This window comes from Brassica rapa, unplaced genomic scaffold (genome assembly GCF_000309985.2).
Source record: "Brassica rapa cultivar Chiifu-401-42 unplaced genomic scaffold, CAAS_Brap_v3.01 Scaffold0161, whole genome shotgun sequence".
Lineage (NCBI taxonomy): Eukaryota > Viridiplantae > Streptophyta > Magnoliopsida > Brassicales > Brassicaceae > Brassica > Brassica rapa.
This window is the reverse complement of record NW_022610105.1, coordinates 47,550-58,215: the sequence shown is the minus strand read 5'-3', so window position 1 is coordinate 58,215 and position 10,666 is coordinate 47,550. Positions and strand designations below refer to the sequence as shown.

The window sequence follows — 10,666 nt, the reverse complement described above, 5'->3', positions numbered from 1 at the left end:
CCTCTGTTCTGGGGATAATTCGAGACTAGTGAGGGCGGCCGATGGGCAAATCATGCACTCACTAGGGCTCATGACTAATATCCCGGTAATGATCCAGGAGAAAAATCTGCCGGTAGATCTGATTGTGTTGCGCCTACAGAATCACGATGTGATCCTAGGCATGGATTGGTTGGGAAAGTATCGGGCCACTCTCGACTGCCACAGAAGATGTGTACGGTTGGAGACTGGACCTCACCCGATTCAGTACCAAAGTCTGAATATGAGTGCAGCTCTGGATAGAGTAGTGGTGTCAGCAATCCGAGCAGAACGGATGCTTAGACGGGGTTGTGAAGCATATTTGACCACAATTACCACTATGGAGCACGGCAGGTCTGATGATCAGAAAGATATATCTGAGGACCCGTTGGTGTCTGAGTTCCCAGATGTGTTCCGTTCGCTACAGGGTGTCCCCCCTGATAGGTCGGATCCATTTACGATTGAACTAGAACCAGGGACAGCTCCGCTGTCCAAGAGTCCGTATCGAATGGCTCCGGCCGAGATGGCCGAGCTAAAGAAGCAATTAGAAGAATTACTGGACAAGGGGTTCATACGTCCAAGTAGCTCTCCTTGGGGTGCACCAGTCCTCTTTGTGAAAAAGAAGGATGGTAGCATGCGTCTGTGTATTGACTATCGAGGGTTGAACAGGGTTACTGTGAAGAACAAGTACCCGTTGCCCAGAATAGACGAGTTGTTGGATCACCTCAAAGGAGCCAAGTGGTTTTCTAAGATTGATTTGGCCTCAGGGTATCATCAGATCCCTATAGAGCCAAATGATATTAGAAAGACAGCATTCCGGACCAGGTACGGGCACTACGAGTTTGTGGTTATGCCATTCGGTCTGACCAATGCGCCTGCTGCATTCATGAAAATGATGAACAGTGTGTTCCGAGACTTCCTGGATGAATCAGTGATCATCTTCATTGATGATATCCTGATTTACTCCAAGGATGAGGAATCTCATCGGAAACACCTGAGAGCCGTGCTGGAACGATTACGGGAACACAAGCTCTATGCAAAACTCAGTAAATGCAGTTTTTGGCAGAAGCGCATTGGGTTTCTCGGCCACATTGTGTCCGGTGAGGGCGTCTCGGTGGATCCAGAGAAGATCAGGGAAATCAAGGATTGGCCTCGACCACGCAGTGCCACGGAAGTCAGAAACATCCTAGGGCTGGCAGGTTATTAAAGAAAGTTTGTGAAAGGATTTGCAAGCTTGGCTCAGCCTATGACACGGTTGACCGGGAAGAACATTAAGTTCACATGGTCTGAGGAGTGTGGGAAATGTTTTTCCGCGCTTAAGGACATGCTGACTAGCGCACCCATTTTGGTTCTTCCAGAGGCCGACCAACCCTATGAGGTTTAGACGGACGCGTCCATAACAGGACTAGGTTGCGTATTAACCCAGCATGGGAAGGTCATCACCTATGCGTCAAGGCAGTTGAGAAAAAATGAGGGAAACTACCCCACCCATGACCTTGAAATGGCTGCGGTAGTGTTCGCCTTAAAGATTTGGCGATCATACTTGTATGGTGCCAAGGTGCAGATACTTACGGACCATAAGAGTCATAAGTATATATTCACCCAGCCTGAGTTAAACTTAAGGCAGAGAAGGTGGATGGAGTTTGTAGCTGATTACGATCTGGATATCACCTATCATCCGGGAAAGGCTAATCTGGTCGCAGATGCCTTGAGCCGGAGAAGGGTCGACGTATCAGCCGAACGAGAAGCGGACGACCTGGATGGTACGGTTCGTGCCCTACGGTTGAACGCATCAACCAAAGAGTCTGAACCACTCGGATTAGAGGTCAGTCAATCAGGCCGACCTGCTTACCCGAATTCGGTTGGCTCAAGGTCAGGACGAGAACCTGAACAAGGTTGCTCAGAATGATAGGATGGAGTACCAAACTGCAAAGGATTGTACCATCCTAGTAAACGGTCGGATCAGTGTTCCTAATGATAGAAGTCTAAAGGAAGAGATTATGAGGGAGGCTCATAAGTCCAGATTCTCGGTTCATCCTGGTGCGACCAAGATGTACCAGAACCTTAAGAAGATCTATCATTGGATCCGTATGAAGGCAGATGTCGCGGAGTGGGTGGCCAAGTGTTCCACTTGCCAACTCATCAAAGCAGAACATCAAGTGCCTAGTGGGTTATTGCAAAGCTTGCCTATTCTGGAATGGAAATGGGATCACATCACAATGGACTTTGTGACTGGGTTCCCTACCACGAGGAGTAAGAAAGATGCGGTTTGGGTTGTGGTTGATCGCCTGACCAAATCAGCACACTTCCTGGCTATCAAAAAGTCGGATGGGGTAGATCAGATTGTACGTAAGTACATTGATGAGATCGTCCGACTACATGGTGTGCCGGCAAGCATAGTTTCAGATAGGGATTCAAGGTTCACATCTTACTTCTGGAGGGCTTTCCAAAAGGCTTTAGGAACAAGAGTGAACATGAGTACAGCCTATCACCCACAGACGGATGGACAGTCTGAACGAACGATCCAGACATTGGAAGATATGTTGCGAGCATGTGTTCTAGACAGGGGTGATTCCTGGGAGAAACATCTACCTCTGGTAGAATTTGCTTACAACAATAGCTTCCATAGTAGTATTGGCATGTCGCCATAAGAAGCTCTGTATGGGCGTCCATGCAGGACACCCTTATGCTGGACCCAAGTTGGGGAACGCAGCATGATTGGTCCGGAGATTGTCGAAGAGACAACCGAAAAGATCATGTTCTTGAGGGACAAGATGAGACAGGCACAAGACCGCCAAAAGAGCTATGCAGATCGAAGAAGGAGTCCGGATTTCTGGAAGACGGAAGTTAGATCCGAGATACTTGGGGCCGTTCAAGGTCATTGAAAGAGTTGGGATGGTGTCCTACAATTTGGACTTGCCGGCCAAGATGGACACATTTCATAATGTGTTCCACGTCTCCCAACTTCGGAAATGTTTGACGGACCAAGACATCGCTCTTCCTGCCATTCCAGACGATCTTGGTATGAACCTAACCTTGGAAACGAGGCCAGTTCGAATCATAGATAGGATGGAAAAAGCAACAAGGAAGAAGAAGGTCCAGATATCAAAGTCGCCTGCGACTGTAATGGTCAGGATATAATCACTTGGGAAACCGAAGCTAGAATGAAAGCAGAGTACCCAGAGTGGTTGGATCAGTTTGTTTCCGAGGAAGCATTTGATTCGGATTCGAGGACGTATGCATCCCAAGGGGGGGAGACTTGTCACGCCCCCAATCCTGAATAGGATAGTTGGGACGGCCATGGTTCGAGGAAACGTGCAAGCCAGTCTTAGGACATCATGGCAAGCGTTCCATGGTCAAGAAAGAAGGTTAAGGACATAAGGAAACTTAGACTTAACCTTATACAAGCTAAGAGACAGCTAGGACGAGTAAGACGGTAACTGGACGAAGTGAACGAGTAGCTCGGCCAGCTCAATGAAGCTAGGTTCATTTCACTCCAGCTCAGTCCCTACTAAGTCAGCTCCACTAGCTGGACTACTAGCTCACTCAGCTGAGGCAGCTGAGAGTCAGCTCATCTCAGCTAGACGGACTGTCCGGGCTTTAGGCCGATGGTCCGGGTCCGGGTCAGTGGCGGGCTGTGAGGTCCGGCCATGAGGCAATGGGCTGTTGGGTCTTTGGACAAGGCCGTGAGCTAAGTCCAGGAGGCTTGGGGCGTGGGTTGGGCTTATGACCGACCCCAAACCCAATCAGAAAGGGCGAAGGGATGCAAGTGGCCGAAAGGGGACAACCCTTGGCCGATGGTGCCCATTCGCTAGCAAGTCATGCCTGTTCGTGGGGCAAGACTTACCCCCTCGTTTTCTATAAATATGGGTCTCTATGGTCGATTTCATTATCCAATTCCAGTGTAAAATACTCAGAGAAAACGTAGAGAGAAAGAAAGAGAGAGTTCCGGCCAAAAGAAAGGCCGATTGTGGTGGTGTTGTGTTCCGGCGACTCTGATCGTTTGAGAACTAACTCCGGTCAAGAATGGGAGATTAAGACAAGAAGAAGAGCATGGAGAACCCAGACGTGGTTCACAAGGTATGTGATGGGCCGTGTGATGTGCCCCGGTTCGTGGATCAGTCCATTGGAGCCAACCAGCATGGAGATCAGAACGTTCTGAACAATTTGACCGAGGTTCGTTCATCCGATCATACCAGACACACTGACCGAGCCATCCCGCAAATGTCCCGATTGGAGCTTCGGCTGGAACCACGACCAGACGACCGACTTCCTCATACTGAAGCTCGTCTTCCCCGACAAACTCGATATTCTAAGACCCATGGTCGAGCCAGACTTAGCTTGGGTAGTGAAGAAACCGAAGACAGACATACATTCTCATTCGGTGGACCATCCGGACAGTCCCGCAGGCATCCTTATCGTTACCCCGTGCATCCATCTTGTTCGGATGAACCTAGACATCTTGACTAGTCTTCTCCATTTTCCGTGCGTTGACCAGATCTAGTCTTCTCCATTTTTCGTGCCTTGACCAGATCTAGTCTTCTCCATTTTCCGAGCCTTGACCAGATCTAGTCTTCTCTAATTTTTGTGCCTTGACTAGATCTAGTCAAATTTGTATTTTCTATGCATTGTTTTCCGACATTTTCTTTAATTGTCTTTGACTACAAAACACAATAAATATGTAGTCCATTTGATGAATAAAATCAGTTCATTTTGGTTGTTTATTTCGTTTCTTCTCTGAGTGAGAGAGAGAAAGAGAGTTCTTAGCTAGTTCATCGGTTTGAACCGTCTTGTTGATTTGGTGGTCAGCCAATCATCTTTGTGTGTCGTTTTGTGGTTAGCCAACACACTACATTCGTTCTTAGGTGGTTAGCCTTAGATCGTGGGTATATCAAGAGCCATTCCGCATCTCTTGACGATCCTTTCAATCCATCTCAGTTCCAGAAGTGTCGTTTGCCTTCTCGGATCATATCTAACACCCAGCTAAAGTGATCCTTCCTTATTTTGGTTTTATAAAGTGGTATCAGAGCCACTTTGGCTGGTTTGTTTTCATTTCTTTTTCTCATCTCTCCATGGTTTTCTTTTCTTATTTTTTGTTGGATCTGGGCTGTTCCTTTACTCCCTTGTGATAGCCAGTTATTTAAAAAAAAACAATAAAAAAAAGAAAAAAAAAGAGTAAAAGTTTTGGCTTGAATCACTTCTGAAGAGAAATCCAGAGGGAGTGGTGGAAGAGAAACCCTGCTGGCTGAAAAGAAACCCAGCCTTAGGACAGTTAAGGCGGATCCATATCAAAATTCTGTTCATCTTTCTTTCTTTTTTCTTTTCCCACAAAGTTTGTTTTGGGTTTTGATTGCTGAATTTTGACTGCCTATCATCCTTTGAACCAGTGAAAGAACTCTGAGTGACCATTTAAAAATCGAGAGCTAAACACTTGAGAGTGTGAAGATTTTTATTTTCTAACTTTGTTAAGTGTTTTCTGGATGTTTGGACTTCTCAAGAAATCAAAACCACAACAAGACGTCTACTTACCTTTTAAAACTGTATTTGAAAATGTGCAATTGATTTTTGATAAGAAACAGTTTGCTTCTAATGGGTTCGACTTTGTACAGAAACAAAGGAAGAGACCAAATAGGTGCGATGATGAGAAGTGGGTCAAAAGTGGTGATCGCCCCTTCACCAAAGCCAAGAGAAGCAACCGTGATGTTCCTGATCCGAACGAGCTTCAGACTTATGCCAGCTTGGAAAAGATGTTGCATAAGGCAATTCATGTTGTCCGACAACTCAAAAAGAAGGGAAACACCAATACTTCTTATGCACCAAAACAACAAAGTAATTCTTCTTCTCATTCAAATTCTGATTTGAAAACTAAAGTGTTGTCTTCTGATAAAAGCAAGGCTGTGAAAACCACAAGCAAAGCTCTTTCTACCAGGTGCTTCAAATGTCATAGGATCGGTCATTATGCCAACATGTGCCAAAAACAGAAACCGTTGGTGACTTTGGAGAAAGTTGAAACCGAGCCAGAAAAGGAAGACCCTTTGCCAATTTTCGATGACTATGCACATGAACCAAAGGAAGGATCAGGTGGAGAGCAAAACTGTGGCCATCAAGAAGAACCATCTTCCATTCACAAACCGGACCGAACTCAAGGTAAGCAACGTTCTGATTATGGTTCTTTTGCTTATAATCCTTTTCCTTTTAATGTTTCAGATTTGAGGACAAATCTTTTTGAAGAGAAAGGGAATGATGTGCCCCGGTTAGTGGATCAGTCCATTGGAGCCAACCAGCATGGAGATCAGGGCGTTCTGAACAATTTGACAGAGGTTCGTTCATCCGACCGTACCAGACACACTGGCCGAGCCATCCCGCGAATGTCCCGATTGGAGCTTTGGCTGGAACCACGACCAGACGACCGACTTCCCCATACTGAAGCTCGTCTTCCCCGACCAACTCGATATTCTAAGACCCATCGTCGAGCCAGACTTAGCTTGGGTAGTGAAGAAACCGAAGACAGACATACATTCTCATTCGGCGGACCATCCGGACAGTCCCGCAGGCGTCCTTATCGTTACCCCGTGCATCCATCTTGTTCGGATGAACCTAGACATCTTGACTAGTCTTCTCCATTTTTCGGGCGTTGACCAGATCTAGTCTTCTCCATTTTTCGTGCCTTGACCAGATCTAGTCTTCTCCATTTTCCGTGCCTTGACCAGATCTAGTCTTCTCTAATTTTCGTGCCTTGACTAGATCTAGTCAAATTTGTATTTTCAATGCATTGTTTTCCGACATTTTCTTTAATTGTCTTTGACTACAAAACACTATAAATATGTAGTCCATTTGATGAATAAAATCTGTTCATTTTGGTTGTTTATTTCGTTTCTTCTCTGAGTCAGAGAGAGAGAGAGTTCTTAGCTAGTTCATCGGTTTGAACCGGCTTGTTGATTTGGTGGTCAGCCAATCATCTTTGTGTGTCGTTTGGTGGTTAGCCAACACACTACATTCGTTCTTAGGTGGTTAGCCTTAGATCGTGGATATATCAAGAGCCATTCCGCATCTCTTTACGATCCTTTCAATCCATCTCAGTTCCAGAAGTGTCGTTTGCCTTCTCGGATCATATCTAACACCCAACTAAAGTGATCCTTCCTTATTTTGATTCTATCACCGTGGCTCCATCGGACCAAACGGACGGTCCATGCAACCGCACCGCGGCTCTGCTCGGTTCCTAAGTCCCATCCGGCTCTCCTTATTTGTTTCAATTCGTTTCTCTTCTCTTCTCTCTAGTTAAACACGAAAGGTTGTGTTGGTTGAGTCCAAGGGACACGTCCCTAGACTTTGGCCGGACATAATCAAACCGCTAGCCTAGACACGGGTCGGTTAGTGGGATGATCTGATCGCACCAAGACAGGTCGGTTAGGACGAACGGTTTGGAATGACCCAAAGGGCACGAGTTGTCAAGAGTCATGAGTGTCCAAGAGGCACGAATGGCCAAAGGGTACATATTCCAAACGGTGTCTTTCGGGACAGGTTAGGACCGATCCTTATGGATCAGCCTATGGCTTGTCTAGTTAAGACAAGGTCACGGTTTGTCTAAGCCAAGGTAGAGTCGCAAGGTCTGACCGGTTGCTAAGCCTTCCGGATTAGGCTTGAGGCTTACTCGGCCGATTGGATCCAGGCCTAAGGCCAGATCAGGTAAGGGAGTCCGTTGGGCCATTGAGCCGGACTCCATTGGCCGGTCGCACCTAGATTCTATCCGGTTAGACGGATTGGTCTTTGGGGACGATCCAGATCTGTTCATGTGTTCTGTTTATCTATTCTGGACTATCTATCTGATTCTAAGTCAAGGGGTGGTTGGTTGAATGACTTAGGATACGGTAGGTAGGTTCATACGTTTTATGATTATGTTGAATGAGGTTTATCTAAGTTCTAGGAACCAAGCCAAGCATTGTAGAATCAATCCGTTATATTCTCGGTTATGATTAATGCTTATCTGGTTGTGGTTTCAGGAACTAAGGATGGTTCTGGTCAAGCCAAGGAGCCGTGAAGGCTCGGTCAGTGGGAGGCTGTGTAACGTGTGGTTAGATGATGCTAGGGATGAACTAGTGATTGTCTATGAGACTGTTAAGAAGTTGTGTATTGAATCTCATGTTTCTAAGTAATACAAAGTTTATACATTGTTATTCCGCTGTGCAATCTATTCCTTTGTTTATGAACCTCATATTCGAACATGACTTAGAAAAGAAAAGACTTAGAATGAATCAGACAAGCAAAGAAATTAATAAGTAAGCATTTGTATCCAGTTGGGTCGAGAGACCAGGAACGGGTCTTACAGTCAGCACACACAGGACGTCTGTGGGTGTCCGTCAGCACACACAGGACGTCCGTGGCTATCCGTGTGTGTCCGTCAGCCCACACAGGACGTCCGTGGCTGTCCATCAGTACACATATCAGCACGTTGGTCCTTGGACTCAGCACGCTGACACTTCCCGTGGTTTCAGGAACTAAGGATGGTTCTGGTCAAGCCAAGGAGCCGTGAAGGCTCGGTCAATGAGAGGCTGTGTAACGTGTGGTTAGATGATGCTAGGGATGAACTAGTGATTGTCTATGAAACGATTAAGAAGTTGTGTATTGGATCTCATGTTTCTAAGTAATACATTTTATACACATTTATATTCCGCTGTGCTATCTGTTCAATTGTTTTAGAACCTTAGATTCTAACATGACTTAGGAAATGAAAGACTTAAAATGAATCAAACAAGAAAAATATTGATTAAGTAGCAAACGGGTCCAATTTTGTCGAGAGGCCGGATTCGGGTGTTACAGGTTTACTCATCCGTTGACGGGTCGAATGGGGAGCCCACTGGCCGACGCCCTGAGCATGCAGATGTCAAGGCACGCCGTGAGGCGCGTGCTGCAGACCACGATTAAGGCAGCAACGTCTCTGCGGGCATGATAAAAGCCCGGGCTTAGGTCACCACCTTAATCCGCATCGGTCCACGGCCCGAATCGATCGGCGGACCGGATTGCTCCATTTTGCATCCGACCGGGACGAATCGCCAGCCCCCATCTGCTTCCCTCCCGGCAATTTCAAGCACCCTTTGACTCTCTTTTTAAAGTCCTTTTCATCTTTACCTCGTGGGGGTCCCTCGCCCATTTTTAGCCTTGGACGGAATTTACCGCCCGATTGGGGCTGCGTACCCAAACAACCCGACTCGTAGACAGCGCCTCGTTGTGCGATAGGGTCCGGGCATGACGGGGCTCTCACCCTCTCTGGCGCCCCTTTCCAGGGAACTTGGGCCCGGTCCGTCGCTGAGGATGCTTCTCCAGACAACAATTCCAACGCCAAAGACGTTCGATTTTCAAGTTGGGCTCTTCCCGGTTCGCTCGCCCTTACTAAGGGAATCCTTGTTAGTTTCTTTTCCTCTGCTTATTGATATGCTTAAACTCAGCGGGTGATCACGCCTGACCTGGGGTCGCGTTGAGGACTTTGGGTCATCAAGAGCTTTTGGACCGGAACGTCTGACTATATGACGAGAATTGAATTCACCACCGCATGTTAAGGCGCTCCTGGCGTCCTTAGCTCGGAGTTTGGCCAACCGCGTGCGGTAACACACGGGAGATCAGCTTCCGTCCCATATCCTCGAGAGGATGGGTGGACAACAATTTGTGACACCCAGGCAGACGTGCCCTCGGCCAGAAGGCTTGGGGCGCAACTTGCATTCAAAGACTCGATGGTTCACGGAATTCTGCAATTCACACCAAGTATCGCATTTTGCTACGTTCTTCATCGATATGAGAGCCGAGATATACATTTCCGGGAGTCGTTTTAGACTTTACATTGCAGCACTGCTTCCAAACAAACACCGTTTCCAGGTTGGCGAAAGCGGGCTGTTTAGTTGCATTTTCCTTGACACTTTTCGTGCTGGAGTTTGGTGATATCCGGAAGCTATGCTTACGATCCAACCAAAATTGAAGTCTTGGGCATGGATGAAAGCATAACCACAGAATCGGAATGCACAGTAAGAAACCAGCCTACCGAGAGTGATGTTTCATCGTTCTCAGGTCGTTCTGTTTCCAGGGTACGACAATGATCCTTCCGCAGGTTCACCTACGAAAACCTTGTTACGACTTCTCCTTCCTCTAATTGATAAGGTTTAGTGGACTTCTCGCGACGTGCTGCAATCCGAACACTTCACCGGATCATTCAATCGGTAGGAGCGACGGGCGGTGTGTACAAAGGGCATGGACATAGTCAACACGAGCTGATGACTCGCGCTTACTAGGAATTCCTCGTTGAAGACCAACAATTGCAATGATCTATCCCCAGGGAACACTGACTATGTCCATGCCCTCGTAATGTGGCAGTGACCTGAAGGACTGTGGGCTGTCGCGCGGTGACCGTCGTGCTTCCAAAAATGTTATGCTTCGAAAACGTCAGTCTCATCAATCTAAGACATCTTCTAACTATGGTCGAGCAACTTATTTGACTCATAGTTAACTCACGATCACTTCTTCGCCCACTTCGTACTTCAAAACTTCTCGATCGCCCGCGACTCGACCACCACAAAGATACTCGACCATTCTCTCTCCTTTTTTTTTTAACGGGTGTCTTCATTCTCCCCCCCCCCTTAATAGAATTCATCATCGAATTCTTAGT

The 10,666-nt window shown here is 46.9% G+C and overlaps 1 non-coding gene across 1 annotated transcript; it reads right to left on the bottom strand.

Moving 5' to 3' along the window:
* Nucleotides 1-9,676: 9,676 nt before the first annotated feature.
* Nucleotides 9,677-9,832, bottom strand: LOC117129804. Its single transcript, XR_004453373.1, has one exon. It is a non-coding gene; the product is annotated as a 5.8S ribosomal RNA (ribosomal RNA).
* Between the last annotated feature and the right edge of the window lie 834 nt (nt 9,833-10,666).